The sequence below is a fragment of the Arachis ipaensis genome, chromosome B4, assembly GCF_059453495.1.
Source record: "Arachis ipaensis isolate K30076 ecotype BB chromosome B4, ASM5945349v1, whole genome shotgun sequence".
NCBI lineage: Eukaryota > Viridiplantae > Streptophyta > Magnoliopsida > Fabales > Fabaceae > Arachis > Arachis ipaensis.
In genome coordinates, this window is record NC_142439.1 from 54857435 (window position 1) to 54877569 (window position 20135).

The 20135-nt window shown below is 38.9% G+C and overlaps 1 non-coding gene across 1 annotated transcript; it reads right to left on the bottom strand.

Annotated features, from left to right (window-relative positions):
* Nucleotides 1-1910: 1910 nt before the first annotated feature.
* LOC148567629 (small nucleolar RNA R71) lies at nt 1911-2017 on the bottom strand. Its single transcript, XR_015882242.1, has one exon. It is a non-coding gene; the product is annotated as a small nucleolar RNA R71 (small nucleolar RNA).
* Nucleotides 2018-20135: the final 18118 nt, after the last annotated feature.

Sequence of the window (20135 nt, forward strand, 5' to 3'; positions counted from 1 at the left end):
AAGACTTGAAGAGCCAACTAGAAGAACAGAAGAGTAGTATATATAGGAGTAGCTTTGAATTAAATTGAGAGTTTGGAAATTATAGGGAGCCTCTTGGCATAGAACTACTCTCTATATTTTACTTTCTCTGCACTTCTAGTTTCATCATGTATTCTCCATCTTTGTTTTCATTTTCGAGAGCTATGAACAACTAAACCCCTTTCATTGGGTTAGGGAGCTCTGTTGTAATTTGATGGATCAATACTGGTTTTCATTATTCTTCTTCTATCTTTTCTCTTGATTTTACTTGAAAGCTTTGGATCTTCATCCAATTGGATAGTTAGTTTGGAAAAGAAGCTATTCAAACTTGGATCTCTTCTGAACCTTGAAAGAGGAATGAAAAGATCATGCTAGAAATGCTTTCTCATGCTGGACCAAATTGGGTTTCGATGGATATGTGACTATAATCTTCTCAACACTTGATTTGGGAAATGCATGTGGTATAATCAGTGACCATACTTCATCTCTTCTCATGAGCAATTGACCAAGGAATTGGCTATTGATCAAGATTTGAGAGATTGAATTACAAGGAATTGTAATTCGATCACTTAAGATTGCCAAGGAGATCAATGAGTGCATTGATTGAGGAAGAGATGAAAATGAAATTGATCCGGAGAATGCAACATCTCCTGAGCCCAATGAACTCCCCATTTCTGATCTTACCCATTCTCTTTAATTTCTGTCATTTACTTTTATGAGCAATTACCCCATTCCTATTTAAGATTCTGTAATTTACTTTCCATCATTTACATTCAGCTTTTTATTTCTAGCATTTACTTTTCTGTTATTTACTTTTCCGCCATTTAATTTTCTGCAATTCTCAACTCAAATTCTGATTCGCTCAACTAGAACATTCCTCTAATTAAAGTTGCTTGATCAATCAATCGCTGTGGGATTCGACCTCACTCTATTGTGAGTTTTTACTTGACGATAAATTCGATACACTTGCCAAAGGGAAATTTGTTACGAGACAAGTTTTCCGTGCATCAAGTTTATGGCGCCGTTGCCGGGGATTGATTGTGCATCAACAATGATTAAATTGGAGGATAACTAGATTGAGCATTTTTATTTTTGTTTGATTTAATCTTCTGTTTGAGTCATTTACTTTCTGTTTTAGTTAATTTCTTCCCTTTTCCCTACTTTTTCTTTGTTATTTACCATTCATTTCACTAACCCACTAACTGTTTGATATATTGCATCACTCACACTAACAGTAATTCTGACAGATATACTTTCTGCACCTATTCTCTTTGCTTGTACTTGTTGGTTGTATGACAGGGAGAAGAAGCGGGGCTTCAACTTCCTTTGATTCTGAACCTGAGAGAACCTTCCTTAGACTAAGGAGAGAGGCAAGAGAAAAATGCGTAGTTGGTGCTGAAGAAGAGGAGGAACACTTTGAGGAATACTTTGAACCAAATATGGAAGAAAACATGGAAAACCATCGTGAAGAAGAAGCTCACAACCATGGCGGAGGAGGACGAGCAAATCATGCTAGGGAGGATAGAAGAGTTTTAGGCTCTTACATCAACCCAAACCCAGGAAACTGTGGAAGTAGCATTCAAAAGCCAACCATCCATGCCAACAATTTTGAACTAAAACCACAGCTCATCACCCTTGTTCAGAACAACTGTTCGTTCGGAGGAAGTGTCCAAGAAGACCCCAATCAACATCTAACCACCTTCTTGAGAATATGTGACACAGTGAAGTCTAATGGTGTTCATCCTGACGCCTATAGACTGCTCTTATTTCCATTCTCACTCAAGGATAAGGCAGCCAAGTGGTTGGAGTCTTTTCCGAAGGAGAGCTTGACAACTTGGGAAGATGTGGTGAACAAATTCTTAGCAAGATTTTACCCCTCTCAACGAATCAATAGGCTGAGAGCTGAGGTCCAAACTTTCAGGCAACAAGATGGTGAGACTCTGTATAAAGCATGGGAGAGTTTTAAAGACCTAACAAGGAGGTGCCCACCAGATATGTTCAATGAATGGGTACAGCTGCACATTTTCTATGAAGGACTGTCTTATGAGTCAAAGAAGGCCGTAGACCATTCATCCAGAGGATCTTTGAACAAGAAGAAGACCATTGAGGAGGCCATAGATGTCATTGAAACTGTAGCAGAGAATGACTACTTTTATGCTTCCGAAAGAGGGAACACGAGAGGAGTAATGGAGCTAAACAATGTAGATGCTCTGCTGGCCCAAAACAAGCTCATTACCCAGCAGCTGGCTGACCTCACCAAGAAGATGGAGAGGAACCAAGTAGCAGCAATCGCCACTTCATCAACAACCCAAGAAGGGGTGAATGAAGAAGCAGAGGGTAGTCAGGAGCAAGCCAACTACATTGGAAATTCACCTAGGCAGAACCATGATCCATACTCCAAGACCTACAACCCTGGATGGAGGAATCACCCAAACTTTGGGTGGGGAAATCAACAAGACCAAAGCCTTGATCAAAGACGGCCAAATCCCAACAATGCAGCCCACCAACATTTCACATCTAGACCATATCACCACCCCCATAACAACACCTCTCCACATTCATATCAAAACCAAAATAACTTACCTCATCCTTCCACCTCTGATCCCAATCTACAATCATTGGATGACAGACTCTCAAAGATTGAGAATCTACTTGAAGGCATAGGCAAGGAGATTCAAGACAACAAGGTGTTCAAGGAGGAAGTGCGAGCCAGTTTCAAAAACCAAGGAGACACAATCAAGAGGTTGGAATCTCAAGTGGGGTATCTCTCTGAGCAAATTCCCAAACCCACAGATGGGTTCCCAAGAGACACAGAGAAGAATCCGAGAGGTGAAACAAAGAAAGTAAGATGGGAAGACTGCAAGATGGTCACTATAAGTGATAAGGAGACTGAGGACAAGCAAAACAAGTCGGCAGAACAACCTGGAGACACCTCAGCAGAGAAGGAGGAAAAAAATTACCAAGAACCAGAAATCTCACAACAGGAGCTGCTGAGACTCTATGCACCTTTTCCCCAACTGCTCAATGGTGCTGTGGAGAAGATAATATACTCAAGGTTTCTAGATTTGTTTGCATCTCTGCATGTCAACATACCATTCATCAAGACTATTCAACAAATGCCTGCATACATCAAGTATATGAAGGAGCTGCTTCCCAGGAAAAGCTCACTCAAGGGAGGCCAAACTATAGTGATGAACAAGGAGTGCAGTGCCCTCATTCAACCACAGTTGTCAACAAAAAGAAAAGATCCAGGGAGTTTTCATGTCCCCTGTGCCATAGGAGAAACAATGTTTGATAAAGCACTCTGCGATTTGGGAGCAAGCATCAACTTAATGCCCTTATCCCTGGTGAAGAGGCTGCAGATCAATGAGATAATGTCCACAGATGTAGTCATCAGGCTGGCTGACAAAACTCAAAAACAAGCAATAGGGGTGGTGGAAAATGTATTGTTAAAGGTTGGGAAATACTTCCTCCCAACAGACTTTGTCATCCTAGACATGGAAGAAAGTCACACTCACCCAATCATATTGGGAAGACCATTCCTAGCTACAGCCAGAGCACTCATAGATGTGGAGCAAGGGGAGCTAATATTGAGGATCCATGACGAATGACTCAGCTTCAATGTCTTCCAACTGTCACAAGAAGCAGATCAAGAGAACAAAGAACCAAGCAAAGATCATCATGAGATACTGAAAGAGGAAGCAAGCACTGAAGCACAACCAGCCCATCTGGGAAAGCCCTCTGTTGATGAACAAGGCAAACAGCAATTGTCACAGCTCAAGAAAAAGTTGGAGGAACCTAAACCACCAGAGACATGTGAAGACAACAACAAAATTCCCTTAGAAGAAGAGGTCACAAAGAGTAAGGCAACATCAAAGGGAACAAAGAAGAATGTACCAAGGAGGTGGAGGAACAAGAAGATCCCTACGGAAGACTTCTCTCCAGGGGATAAAGTGATCTAAGCTTACTTCCCAGATATCCCCCCTAATCTCCCCACTGTACCATCTCAGTTACCTAAGGTCTTCACTATCAACAGAGTTCTCTCCTTGGAACATGTAGGGATCATTAATACAACCAATGGATATAAATCCACTGCCAGAGGAGAAGACTTCAAGCATTATCAACCTCCCTTATGAAGGCAAAACGTCAAGCTAGTTACGCTAAAGAAGCGCTTCATGGGAGGTAACCCATGTTTTATATGCTTTTAGAAAATAGTGAATAAGTCAATATTTATGAACTCCAACCCAAACTTGACAAACACTTGGTGAAATCCTTATTATGCAGTATATAGTGAAGAACATGTTTGGTGTTTAAAGCATGCCAAGAAAGCATGAATGCAACCCAGAGCATGCTAGTCCTGGTGCTTTGAACAACAACCTTTTCATCACAATGCTCGAAACTAAGTTTGGTGTTACCCCATGGTGCCACCAATGTGCATATAAGGATACACAGTTAGTTAGTTAGTTGGAGTTCATGGATAAACAATCTAATCTTTTCTTCCCTTTATTATTCTAGCCGTAAAATTTAAATTGATTTTTTTATGATATTAATTCTTACTTTTCTTATTTGATCTTTATAGGGAAAAGGAGAGGAGCATTGAAGGAGATTGATTGGACAATTAAATGAGAAAGGCTCGGCCACTTCATGAAGAGGGACTACACACTTGTCTCAAGAAGGAATGCATTGGAAAATGTTGCCATGCAACATTGAAGAAAGGAGACTCTTGAAGACCGAACCAATAACCCTCACAAAATGATGATCCTTGTCCTTTCTCCATGTACAACCCCAACCGTCCATCAAGCAACCATTCCATCAATCCACACCCTCCATTCACTCACAATCTCCCTATATAAGTGAGTCCTAGTGCATATTTACCCCTCACACTCAAATTCCCACTCTCCACACTTCACACTTTCGACGTCCAAAACCTCTTTATTACACCTCATCCTAACCAACCAAATTCCTTATCTATCCTTACCTTCCAATCCCCTCACACAGCAACTCAAATTCATGGCATCATCAATTTTCAAGAGGCAAAAGAGGAAGGAACTAATGGAGAACATTCCTTTCGATGAGAAGAGATTCAAAACTGCCTTCCATGAACAAGAATTTGAAAGGATCAAGATCAAGAAGATACTGCCTGAGTTAACCTTCCAAATCAATGAAGACGAGTGCCCACAGATTCGGGAGAAAATTGAACAAAGAGGGTGGCAAAGGCTCACTAATCCAGAGGGGAAGATCAATGCAAACCTCATCAAAGAGTTCTACGCAAATGTGGTTAGAGAAGACAAAACCAGGGCCCCAACCTTCAAAAGCTATGTAAGAGGAAAGGAGGTAGACTTCAGCCCAAATGCTATAACAAGAACTCTTCACTTGAAATCACCACTTTTTGATGAACCCAGTTATCATGCAAGGATAAGTAAGAGCCCTGACAATGATGAGCTCACAGAAGTCGTGACTGACATCTGTGTCATAGCAGCTGATTGGGAGAGGTATACAGATGGAAGACCCTGGTTCATCAAAAGGGGAGACCTTAGCCCAGAAGCCAAAGAGTGGTTTGAACTCGTAAGGAGGTCCATCCTCCCAGCTGCAAATAATTCAGAGGTCAATATTAATCGAGCGACTATGGTACATTGCCTAGTACAGGGTGGAGAAATCAATGTGCATGAACTCATAGCTGAGGGGATTCAAGAGTCAGCTGAGAAGGCTGATTCGGGTGCCAGGCTTTGGTACCCCAGCACTATTCTCAGACTATGTACAAAGGCTAAGGTGGTCTTCAAGGATAGCAATCCAGACTGGGTGAACCCTGGAAGGCTATTTACAATCCAGTGTCTTGTCTATACTACACCTGCTCAGCAACAAAGAAGGCCACAAATAGGGAAGCTAAAAGCGAAAGAAGGAGCTCACCAAGAGGAGTCTCATCAAGAAGAATATCAACAAGAAGAGCATCATGACCCAGCCAACTTGAATATCAATCACCTTCCAAGGGCCATTGAAGATCCGGGGATGAGACATATGGAAGGACAAGAGCAAATACTAAACCTTTAGTCCAACTGGATGAGCCAACAAGAAGAGTGGCAGAAACAACAAATGGAGCAGCAACAGGAACAATACTCCCAGCTCACTCAAGCCATCCACCAAGTTACTGAGAGGCAAGAACGTCAAGATAAGCATTTGCAGGAACTCAATCAGTGGCAAATAGCTCAGATGAAAGCATTCAATGAGTTCACTGTACTTAATGAAGGACGACAACTACATAGGAAAGAGTTCAACGTAAACACTCAAGCCAAGTTGAACTACATGTCTAGTAATATGCATCATCTACACTATGCCATCCCTACATATGATGAGGTCCAAAAATATTTTGTAGAACAAGAAGAGAGGAAGGTGAAACAACAGAAGGAAACACTCAAGAAGAAGATGGAAGATGGTGGTTTCTGGAAGAAGCTGATTGGAAAAAGCAAAGGGAGTGCGAGTACGAGCAATCAAGAGGGACACAAAGAGGACAAGCAAGGAGGAGAGCATGGGAAACCACATGAGTAAAAGGTGGTGGAGTTCCTTCTTTGGTCCATCTTTCTCTATGCTTTAAATAAGGAAGATCTTGTATGAAATAGAACTCGCTTCCATGTTAGTTTAAACCTTTTTAAATTCTGTCTTTTAAGTTTTTGTGTTGAAGAGGTCTATGTGTGCTAATGTTTATGTCACTGCATCCTTACTTTGCTTACTTGTATGTTTGTCCCTTTAAATCAAATGAAAAGAGATTGAGTGTTTTTAAAGACCAGAGAGGAGTTCATACTATGGAGTAAGTTCATGAGTTTATGGTATAGTCATAAGTTAGCTAAGTTGGTTCAACCACAAGGTGGGAGGACAACTATCTGTCATGAATACTATGCTTGAGACACACCCCATGAGACTAGCTAAATAAGAAGATCCTAATAAGAAAAAGGGAAAGAATAATAAAGGTTGAAAAATAAAAGAAAAAGAGTAAGCAATAAGGCTAGGCACCAATGGTTTTAATATTGAGGCATGTGTCTGTGGTGCTCCTGTGTGAGGGATCTACTTGGATGAATAAGCTCTTAGGGGTGCCTTATCACTTGGTAACTTGGGTTAACTAACTCGGGATTATCAGCTGAAAGTCCACTATCAAGAGTAACCCTCAATACAGAGCATTTAGTAACCCAAAGAGGTGCTGGACACCAAGGTCTTAAGAAAAGAAAATAAATAAACTATATGCCTGTGGTGTGTATGTATGGGGGAGAGACTTGAGCAAGTAAGTCCTTAGGGGTGCTTCAACACTTAGCACCTTGAACCAACTGGTTTGGGAGTGTTGGCTGAAAGCTTATTTTAAAGAGTTGCCCCCTTACAGAGCACTTAGCTTAAGAACAAAAATAAGCCCTGAAATGACAACAAAAGGATCAATGAATAAAAGTCTCATGGGATGCAATCACAGTGAGTATTCTAGGATATGATAAAGGTCTGAAAGCCAGGAATGAACCTAAGTTGCTATGCATGAAACCACCATAAAACCAGGGACATGACTTCCACAAGAATGACTCATTTCTCTTGGCATTCCATTCATCATTCTCTTGTTCCAATACTTGCTTAGGGACAAGCAAGCTTTAAGTTTGGTGTTGTGATGCCAGGACATTTTGCCCAGTTTCACTGACTTTTTCTTTACTGTTTTTAGGGTAGTTTCATGCATTTCCTTAGGAAATAAGCTAGTTTTGGGTATATATTCACTTACATCTTGATTCAAGCATACATTGTGCACTTTACATGATTTCATGAGGATTTTGCATGAATTTAATGACAAATTGGATGTTGCATTTCCCATGACTTGGACTAGAACTTTGATGCACTTTATTGCTTGATTTCAGTACAAAGGAAGCAAAGAAGAACCACATTAGTGGCTACGTTAGTTACACTAACGTTAACACTAACGTGGAATGGGAGTAATTTGCAAAGTTAATGAGAAAAGTAATTGCCAATAACGCTCTCGAAGCCTTCATTGCCCATGTTAAGAGTCACGTTAACTAAGTTAACGTGAACTCTAACGTGGAAGAAAGGAAATGGAGCCAACGTTAGTGACACTTAACATTATCACTAACGTTGGACCAAGCTCATAAGTAGCCACGTTAGTTGCCACGTTAACTTAGTTAACGTGGCCTCTAACGTTAAGAAGTAAAGGGGAAGCCAACGTTAGTGACATTCAACTTTATCACTAACGTTGGCCAAGTCACAATAAGCCACGTTAACTCCCACGTTAACCTAGTTAACGTGGAAGCTAACGTGAAGAAACAAGGTGGTTGACAACGTTAGTGACACCAAACATTGTCACTAACGTTGGAAGGAACCCACACAAGCCCCAATAAGCCACGTTAACTTAGTTAACGTGGAAATTAACGTGAAGAAGAGAGGTGATCGCCAACGTTAGTGACACCCAACATTGTCACTAACGTTGAAATGAGCCCACACAAGGCACTATGAGCCACGTTAACTCCCACGTTAACTTAGTTTACGTGGAAGCTAACGTGGATAAGGGAATGATGAGCCAACGTTAGTGACACTCAACTTTGTCACTAACGTTGGAGATGGCTAGCATGGCCACATTAGAAGCCACGTTAACCTAGTTAACGTGGACTCTAACGTGAGAAATAGGGGCACATTGGAACGTTAGTGACAATGGTAAGTGTCACTAACATTCTCGAAGGTTGGCAAGCCTACGTTAAAAGAGCCACGTTAACTAAGTTAACGTGGACTCTAACGTAGGGAAGGGAGAGACTTCTCAACGTTATTGGGAAAGGCAAGTCCTAATAAAGTGTGCGAAGGACAAAGAGGCAACGTTAGTGGCAACGTTTGTGCCACTAACGTTGAAGATAACGTGGCTCTTACTTGGGAGAGGAACGTTAGTGAAAAAGGTGATTGTCACTAACGTTCTCGAACCCATATTTTCACTGAACGTTAACACCACTAACGTCCTGAGCTAAAGTCTCTGCCCACTTCACACTTTCTCTCTGCAAGTAAAGCCAAGCCCAATGAAGAAGAGAACTGCTTCAAACTCAAGATCCAAAGGTCCATACCCAAGACTTGAAGAGCCAACTAGAAGAACAGAAGAGTAGTATATATAGGAGTAGCTTTGAATTAAATTGAGAGTTTGGAAATTATAGGGAGCCTCTTGGCATAGAACTACTCTCTGTATTTTACTTTCTCTGCACTTCTAGTTTCATCATGTATTCTCCATCTTTGTTTTCATTTCCCAGAGCTATGAACAACTAAACCCCTTTCATTGGGTTAGGGAGCTCTATTGTAATTTGATGGATCAATACTAGTTTTCATTATTCTTCTTCTATCTTTTCTCTTGATTTTACTTGAAAGCTTTTGATCTTCATTCAATTGGGTAGTTATCTTGGAAAAGAAGCTATTCAAACTTGGATCTCTTCTGAACCTTGAAAGAGGAATGAAAAGATCATGCTAGAAATGCTTTCTCATGTTGGACCAAATTGGGTTTGGATGGATATGTGACTATAATCCTCTCAACACTTGATTTGGGAAATGCATGTGGTATAATCAGTGACCATACTTCATCTCTTCTCATGAGCAATTGACCAAGGAATTGGCTATTGATCAAGATTTGAGAGATTGAATTATAAGGAATTGTAATTTGATCACTTAAGATTGCCAAGGAGATCAATGAGTGCATTGATTGAGGAAGAGATGAAAATGAAATTGATCCGGAGAATGCAACATCTCCTGAGCCCAATGAACTCCCCATTTTTGATCTTACCCATTCTCTTTAATTTCTTTCATTTACTTTTATGAGCAATTACCCCATTCCCATTTAAGATTCTGCAATTTACTTTCCATCATTTACATTCAGCTTTTTATTTCTAGCATTTACTTTTCTATTATTTACTTTCCCGCCATTTAATTTTTTGCAATTCTCAACTCAAATTCTGATTCGCTCAACTAGAACATTCTTCTAACTAAAGTTGCTTGATCAATCAATCCCTGTGGGATTTGACCTCACTCTACTGTAAGTTTTTACTTGACGACAAATTCGGTACACTTGTCGAAGGGAAATTTGTTACGAGACAAGTTTTTCGTGCATCAGGAAGAAGAAAAGATAGAAGAAATTAGGATTAAAAAAGAAAACATAAGATAATTGGCGCTGATTTGGATAAGTTGTGCGACGCAGGCAACGCGGACGTGTGAGTGACGCGGTCGCGTGGTGTGCGATAAGGTCAGGTGACGTGGACGCGTAGGTCACGCAATCGCATGACCTGATTTGTGCGATTGGCGCGAGTGCAGCCTCGCGTTTGCGCAACTCTCTGTTCGAAACTCTTTTTGCCAAATGTTTGGGTGACGCGGTCGCGTGGTTGACGCACACGCGTGAATGGCCTTTCTTTTAAAAATGATGCAGACGCGTAGGGCACGCGGTCGCGTGATAGGGCTTGTGCTTCTAGCACGAGTCCAGCCCAGCTCCATCATAATTCTTTGCCATACACCCCTTTTTACGTCGATTTTGGGGCACGCGTTCACGTGGGTGACGTGGACGCGTGGGAGGCATTTTTCCCATATGACGCGGATGCGTCAGCGACGCGGTCGCGTGGATCAATTTGTGCCAAAGGCACGCCTCCAGCCACGCTCTCGCGTGACTCTCTGTTCAATTCTCTTTTCTTCAAAACGCACTGGTGACGCAGACGCGTCTCGTGCGTACTTTTTTTTTTTATAATAATGCAGTATGCAGAATGCAATGCTAATATGAATGTTATGCATGATTCTAGGTTCAATCAAAACTCAAAAACAAACAAAACAGACTAGAATTAAAACTGAAAAAGGGACGATCATACCATGGTGGGTTGTCTCCCACCTAGCACTTTTAGTTAAAGTCCTTAAGTTGGACATTTGATGAGCTCCCTGTTATGGTGGCTTGTGCTTGAACTCGTCTTGAAACTTTCACCAATGCTTGGACTTCCAATAAGCTCTATCAATATCAAGTAAATTCCTCAAGCTTTGATGGGGTTCTTCACAAGATTTGAGCTCCCAAAGTTGATCCTCCTATATTCCTGGATCCCAAATCTTGTTTCTACACCCATTTTCAAGTTGATTATCATGATTCCATCCGGGTGGTTCAGCTTTAGAATTCTCACTGAAGCTTCCAAACAACTTCCCAGACCCATTCAATTGAGCTCTACACCAACCTTTGCGTTTAAACTTAAAGCTTCCAACCATAATGAACCTTGCAAGACAATTCTTACCACTGACCATCGTCCTCATACTCTTAATGTGACAAAGAGCTCTAAGTTGACCATCCGTCTTCAGTAGCCCATATTCAAGTGGAATTAGAAAGCTAAGGGATATGAATTTTACCCACTTGAATGTTGTGAAGGATGATGGCAACTTAGGGGGGGTATTTCTAACGAATTTGCAAGCTCCACTCTGTTGGGTTCTTCTCTGACAACTTCCACCTCTTTGCAAGTTTCTTCAATATCAACCTCTTCCTCTTGTTAGCTTTCTTCCAATTCAATCTCTTCTTCATTGCTCACCAAGGGCATGGGAGGTTGTGCTTCTTCTTCTTTAATCTTCATCTCTTGACCAACCTCTTCCAAGTCTTCAACTATGATATGCCTTGGAGGTTGTACACCCTCCTCAACATCAAATGCAACCGTCTTGGAAGGAGGCTTTATGTCTTGACTTTCCCATGGAGGTTCAGCATCTCGCAAGTCTTCAACCACTTTTTCCTCTTTAATAATTACTTCTTTGTCCAGTAGTTTTAATATAAAATTGTACTCATCCTTGATGATTTTCTTTCCATGACAACTCCTTTCAACTATTCTTTCATCTTAAAGGGTTTTTACTACCTTCACCTTTAGGGCCTCCTCTAGCTCCTTATGAAGTATGGATTCGCAAAGATGATCCCTTCTCTCTTATTCCATGTCAATAGCATCATTGGGATCATGTTTCTTTTGGATTGATGGATGTGGGTGCTCTACCATGAATCGTGGCGATAGGATGGAGAGATCGTTCTGTGGTTGAAAAGGAAGTGCACTAGAGCTTGAGGGTTGATTGTTGAAGGTATTTGGTGGTCCGATTTGGGCAACGAGAGCTTGTATAGTAGAGTTTAGATCGATAAGTGCTTTCTCTATGGAGGTTTGGGGTGGATAGGAGGGTTCATTTGGCTCATAAGGTGGTTGGTATGGTGGATACGGGTTAGGGTCATATGGAGGTGAATGGTGGAAAGGGGCTTGTGAGTATGGTGGTCCAAAGCTATTTTGAGGAGGTGGTTTATTGGCATATGATGGAGCTTGCTGGTAACTACAAGGGGGTCCACCATATCTATTGTCTTGGCATGCATTGTAGGATGGTCGTTGTCCATGGTATCTTGGAAGGTGATGTTGCCGAAAGGGTTGATTAGATCCTTGTGGCTCCTTCCATCTCTGATTGTTTTGACCTTGATGCATGTTCCTGTAATAATTTCCATTCCTTGCAACAGCATTGGGACTAAACTCAAAGCGATGGGGGTGAGAACTCATAATAGCAAATAAAAATTAAAAAAGAAAATAAAAACAAATTTAAATTAAAAGGTTATTGAAATTTAAATTTTGAATTTCAAAAATTAAATTTTGAAATTTGAAATTTGAAATTTGAAATTTGAAATTTAAATATTGAATTTTGAAATTTGATTTTTGAAATAAGATAAGATAAGATTTTGAAAAAGATATGGTTTTTGAAAAAGATTTGAACTTTGAAATTTAAAACTAAGATAAGATAAGATAAAAATTTTAAAATAAAAATCTGAAATTTTTTTATGCAAATTTCAAAAATTCAATTAAAATAAAGAAAAAAGATATTTTTGAATTAAATGAGGAAAGAGAAAAACAATAAAATGACACCAAACTTAAAATTTTTAGATCAAAACGAAGAAAACAACTAAGAACAACTTGAAGGTCAAGATGAACACGAAGAACAAATTTTTGAAAATTTTTTTATAACTAAATAAAAACCAATAACCTCTTAATTTATGAAAAAGCAAAAATAAAAACAAAAATAAAAACAAATAAACAAGCAAAAAGCAAATATTTACAATAACCAATAATAAGGCACACGTTTACAATAACCATATCTATTGTCTTGGCATGCATTGTAGGATGGTCGTTATCCATGGTATCTTGGAAGGTGATGTTGCCGAAAGGGTTGATTAGATCCTCGTGGCTCCTTCCATCTCTGATTGTTTTGACCTTGATGCATGTTCCTGTAATAATTTCCATTCCTTGCAACAGCATTGGGACTAAACTCAAAGCGATGGGGGTGAGAACTCATAATAGCAAATAAAAATTAAAAAAGAAAATAAAAACAAATTTAAATTAAAAGGTTATTGAAATTTAAATTTTGAATTTCAAAAATTAAATTTTGAAATTTGAAATTTGAAATTTAAATATTGAATTTTGAAATTTGATTTTTGAAATAAGATAAGATAAGATTTTGAAAAAGATATGGTTTTTGAAAAAGATTTGAACTTTGAAATTTAAAACTAAGATAAGATAAGATAAAAATTTTAAAATAAAAATCTGAAATTTTTTTATGCAAATTTCAAAAATTCAATTAAAATAAAGAAAAAAGATATTTTTGAATTAAATAAGGAAAGAGAAAAACAATAAAATGACACCAAACTTAAAATTTTTAGATCAAAACGAAGAAAACAACTAAGAACAACTTGAAGGTCAAGATGAACACGAAGAACAAATTTTTGAAAATTTTTTTATAACTAAATAAAAACCAATAACCTCTTAATTTATGAAAAAGCAAAAATAAAAACAAAAATAAAAACAAATAAACAAGCAAAAAGCAAATATTTACAATAACCAATAATAAGGCACACGTTTACAATAACCATATCTATTGTCTTGGCATGCATTGTAGGATGGTCGTTATCCATGGTATCTTGGAAGGTGATGTTGCCGAAAGGGTTGATTAGATCCTCGTGGCTCCTTCCATCTCTGATTGTTTTGACCTTGATGCATGTTCCTGTAATAATTTCCATTCCTTGCAACAGCATTGGGACTAAACTCAAAGCGATGGGGGTGAGAACTCATAATAGCAAATAAAAATTAAAAAAGAAAATAAAAACAAATTTAAATTAAAAGGTTATTGAAATTTAAATTTTGAATTTCAAAAATTAAATTTTGAAATTTGAAATTTGAAATTTAAATATTGAATTTTGAAATTTGATTTTTGAAATAAGATAAGATAAGATTTTGAAAAAGATATGGTTTTTGAAAAAGATTTGAACTTTGAAATTTAAAACTAAGATAAGATAAGATAAAAATTTTAAAATAAAAATCTGAAATTTTTTTATGCAAATTTCAAAAATTCAATTAAAATAAAGAAAAAAGATATTTTTGAATTAAATGAGGAAAGAGAAAAACAATAAAATGACACCAAACTTAAAATTTTTAGATCAAAACGAAGAAAACAACTAAGAACAACTTGAAGGTCAAGATGAACACGAAGAACAAATTTTTGAAAATTTTTTTATAACTAAATAAAAACCAATAACCTCTTAATTTATGAAAAAGCAAAAATAAAAACAAAAATAAAAACAAATAAACAAGCAAAAAGCAAATATTTACAATAACCAATAATAAGGCACACGTTTGCAATTCCCCGGCAATGGCGCCATTTTGAAGAAGCGGATGCTTGACGGTTTAGAATTTAGAATAAATTCCCGTTGTAAGTATAGTTTCTAAACCAAGCAATCATCCTTTCTTACAAACGTTTTGGTTGTCACAAGTAACAAACCCCTTTAAAATTGATAACCGAAGTATTTAAACCTCGGGTCGTCTTCTCAAGGAACTGCAGGGAGGTATGTTCTTATTATTGGTTATGAGTTTTGTAAATTGGGGGTTTTGAAAGTAAGGAACAAGTAATTTAAATGACAAGTAAAATAAATAAATAACTGTAAAACAAACTCTTGGCAAAGTATGAAAATTCGAAAGTCCTATCCTAGTTACTCCTACGAGAATGGAAGTTAATTCCACTTAGTTAACCTTTACAAAAGCAAGGGAAAGTCAAGTGAACTAATCAGTTAGATTCCCAAGTCCTAGCCAACTCCTAAGGAAAGACTAGAGTTAGTGGAATTCCAGTCAATTAGTCGACATAACAACCAATCACGATAAGTTGATAACTCAAGAGCTTCCAGTTAATCAATTAAAACCAAGAATATAAAAAGCTAAATAAGAATTATAAATCAGAAATACCTCAATTGCATTAATAAGAGAAAATCATTCTAAACATAAAGAGTTCATAAGCCAATTTGGCAACATAAGTAATTAAAAGAAAGCATTAAAGTATCTGACAATAATAAGAGAAATATGAAGTAAAAGGAATATTGAACTTGATAAAGAGTTGAAATCCTAATTTGAAATAATAAGAAATCCTAATTCCCTTAAGAGGAATCCTAAATCTAAAACCTAAGAGAGAGGAGAGAACCTCTCTCTCTAAAAACTACATCTAAATTGTGAATTATGAGCTAATTGTGAGTTGTATCATGAATAGATGCATTCCCCCACTTTATAGCCTCTAATCTGTGTTTTCCGGGCCAAAAACTGGGTCAAAAACAGCCCAAAAATTGCCCCCAGCGTATTCTGGTACGTACAGGTCGCGGGAAAGTGACGCGGAAGCATCGTCCATGCGTTTGCATGGATTGCGTTTTTGCCAGGTCATGCGTCCGCGTAATCCATGCATTCTCGTCACCTGGATTCGGGGCAACTATGGCAAATTATATATCATTGTGAAGCCCCGGATGTTAGCTTTCTAACGCAATTAGAACAATCCCATTTGGACCTCTGTAGCTCAAGTTATGATCGTTTGAGTGCGAAGAGGTCAGGCTGGACAGCTTAGCAATTTCTTCTACTTCTTGTATTCCTTCCACTTTTGCATGCTTTCTTTCCATCCTCTGAGCCATTCCTGCCCTGTAATCCCTGAAATCACTTAACACACATATCAAGGCATCTAATGGTAATAAGAGAGGATTACTATTAGCAAATATAAGGCCAAAGAAGTATGTTTTCAATCATAGCACAAAATCAGGAAGGAAAACGTAAAACCATGCAATTAGTATGAATAAGTGGGCAAGGACTTGATAAAAACCACTCTATTGAGCACAAGATAAACCATAAAATAGTGGTTTATCAGAGTGCATGGAGGCGTTTAACAAGCTGAAGGTTGCCTTGACCCAAGCTCCTATTGTGAGAGGGCCTGACTGGAGTCGGCCATTTGAGATCATGTGCGACGTATCAAACTATGCGGTAGGAGCGGTGGTGCGCAGAAATTGTGACTACACTTTGATCATGTAAAATTCATCGCTCTTTCTTTCCCTGGTAATGGCGCCAAAAACATGACGCCAATACCATGGTTCACAACTTCGCACAACTAACCAGCAAGTGCACTGGGTCGTCCAAGTAATACCTTACGTGAATAAGGGTCGAATCCCACGGAGATTATTGGTATGAAGCAAGCTATGGTCACCTTGTATATCTCAGTCAGGCGGATATAAAATAGTAATGGAGTTTTTGAAAATAATTAATAAAATAGGGATAGAAATACTTATGTAAATCATTGGTGAGAATTTCAGATAAGCGCATAGAGATGCATTTGTTCCTCTGAACCTCTGCTTTCCTGCTATCTTCATCCAATCAGTCTTACTCCTTTCCATGGCTGGCTTTATGTGATACATCACCATTGTCAATGGCTACTTTCGGTCTTCTCTCGGGAAAATCATCCAAATGCCCTGTCACGGCACGGCTAATCGTCTGGAGGCATCACCCTTGTCAATGGTTTCACCTAATCCTCTTAGTGAAAATGGTCAACGTACCCTGTCACGGCACGGCTATTCATCTGTCGGTTCTCGATCATGCTGGAATAGGATTTACTATCCTTTTGCGTCTGTCACTAACGCCCAGCACTCGCGAGTTTGAAGCTCGTCACAGTCATTCAATCATTGAATCCTACTCGGAATACCACAGACAAGGTTTAGACCTTCCGGATTCTCTTGAATGCCGCCATCATTCTAGCTTATACCACGAAGATTCCGATTAAAAGATCTAAGAGATATTCATTCAATCTAATGTAGAACGGAAGTGGTTGTCAGGCACGCGTTCATAAGGAATGGTGATGATTGTCACGTTCATCACATTCAGGTTGAAGTGCGAATGAATATCTTAGAAGCGAAATAAGAAGAATTGAATAGAAAACAGTAGTACTTTGTATTAATCTTTGAGGAACAGCAGAGCTCCACACCTTAACCTATGAAGTGTAGAAACTCTACCGTTTGAGAATACATAAGTGAAGGGTCCAGGCATGGCCGAGATGGCCAGCCCCTCTGATCTAAGAACCAGACGTCCAAAGATGATCAAAGGATCAAAAGATAATCCAAAGATGTCTAATACAATAGTAAGAGGTCCTATTTATAATAAACTAGCTACTAGGGTTTACAGAAGTAAGTAATTGATGCATAAATCCACTTCCGGGGCCCACTTGGTGTGTGCTTGGGCTGAGCTTTAACTTTCCACGTGCAGAGGCCATTTGTGGAGTTGAACGCCAGGTTTTGATCCATTTCTGGCGTTCAACTCTGGTTTTTGATCCCTTTCTGGCGCTGAACTCCAGAATTGGGCAGAGAGCTGGCGTTGAATGCCAGTTTGCGTCGTCTAAACTTGGGCAAAGTATGAACTATTATATATTGCTGGAAATCCCTGGATGTCTACTTTCCAACGCAATTGGAAGCGCACCATTTCGAGTTCTGTAGCTCCAGAAAATCCATTTTGAGTGCAGGGAGGTTAGAATCCAACAGCATCAGCAGTCCTTCTTCAACCTCTGAATCTGATTTTTGCTCAAGTCCCTCAATTTCAGCCAAAAAATACCTGAAATCACAGAAAAACATACAAACTCATAGTAAAGTCCAGAAATGTAAATTTAACATAAAAACTAATGAAAACATCCCTAAAAGTAACTAGATCCTACTAAAAACATACTAAAAATAATGTCAAAAAGCGTATAAATTATCCGCTCATCACAACACCAAACTTAAATTGTTGCTTGTCCCCAAGCAACTGAAAATCAAATAGGATAAAAAGAAGAGAATATACTATAAATTTCAAACTATCAATGAAACATAGCTTCAATCATATGAGCGGGACTTGTAGCTTTTTGCCTCTTGAATAGTTTTGGCATCTCACTTTATCCATTGAGGTTCAGAATGATTGGCATCTATAGGAACTCAGAGTTCAGATAGTGTTATTGATTCTCCTAGTTCACTATGATGATTCTTGAACACAGCTTCTTTATGAGTCTTGGCCGTGGCCCTAAGCACTTTGTTTTCCAGTATTACCACTGGATACATAAATGCCACAGACACATAATTGGGTGAATCTTTTCAGATTGTGACTCAGCTTTGCTAAAGTCCCCAATTAGAGGTGTCCAGGGTTCTTAAGCACACTCTTCTTTTGCTTTGGACCTTGACTTTAACCGCTCAGTCTCAATTTTTCACTTGACACCTTCACGCCACAAGCACATGGTTAGGGACAGCTTGGTTTAGCCGCTTAGGCCAGGATTTTATTCCTTTAGGCCCTCCTATCCACTGATGCTCAAAGCCTTGGGATCCTTTTTATTTGCCCTTGCCTTTTGGTTTTAAGGGTTATTGGCTTTTTGCTCTTGCCTCTTGGTTTTAAGAGCTTTTGGCTTTTTCTGCTTGCTTTTTCTTTTTCTTTCTATTTTTTTTTTGCCTTTTTTTTTCTGCAAGCTTTGTTCTTTGCTGCTTTTTCTTGCTTCAAGAATCATTTTTATGATTTTTCAGATTATCAAATAACATGTCTCCTAGTCATCATTCTTTCAAGAGCCAACATATTTAACATTCTTAAACAACAACTTCAAAAGACATATGCACTGTTTAAGCATACATTCAGAAAACAAGAAGCATTGTCACCACATCAATATAATTAAGCTAAGTTCAAGGATAAATTCGAAACTCATGTACTTCTTGTTCTTTTGAATTAAAACATTTTTCATTTAAGAGAGGTGATGGATTCATAGGACATTCATAACTTTAAGACATAGTTACTAACTACTAATGATCATGTAATGAAGACACAAACATAGATAAGCACATAACATAGAAAACGAAAAACAGAAGAAATAAGAGCAAGGAATGAATCCACCTTAGTGATGGTGGCGTTTCCTTCTTGAGGAACCAATGATGTCCTTGAGCTCTTCTATGTCTCTTCCTTGTCTTTGTTGCTCCTCCCTCATTGCTTTTTGATCTTCTCTTATTTCATGAAGGATGATGGAGTGCTCTTGATGTTCCACCCTTAATTGTCCCATGTTGGAACTTAATTCTCCTAGGGAGGTGTTAATTTGCTCCTAATATTTATGTGGAGGGAAGTGCATCCCCTGAGGTATCTCAGGGATCTCTTGATTTGCAGCCACATGTTCTACCACTGAGCTATAAACCCTTGAGATGAATCTTTCCATCTCCCATGACTCGGAGGTGGAAGCCTTTGTCTTCCCTTCCCCTCTTTTAGAGGTTTAGGTGCCATCAATGGTAATGGAAAAACAAAAAACTTATGCTTTTACCACACCAAACTTAGAATGTTGCTCGCCCTCGAGTAAAAGAAGAAAGAATAGAAGAAGAAGAAGATATGGAGGAGATGGAGGGATGTGTGTATAGATGTGAGTGGTGAATGGAGAACAAAAGGGATGATCATGAATGGAGAGAGAGAGGGTGAGGTGGGTGGGGATCCTGTGGTATCCACAGATCCTGAGGTGTCAAGGATTTGCATCCCTGCACCAATTAGGCATGTAAAATGCCTTTGCACATAACTCTGGGCGTTCAGCGCCAGGTTGGTACCCATTTTGGGCATTCAACGCCCATTTGTTGCCATTTCTGGTGTTGAACGCCAGAACCATGCTTGTTCTGGGCGTTCAGCGCCAGGATGCTGCCCATTTTGGGCGTTCAGCGCCAGAACCATGCTCTGTTCTGGCGTTGAACGCCAGGCAGGTGCTTCCTCCAGGGTGTGATTTTTCTTCTGCTGTTTTTTATTCCGTTTCCAATTTTTATATTTATT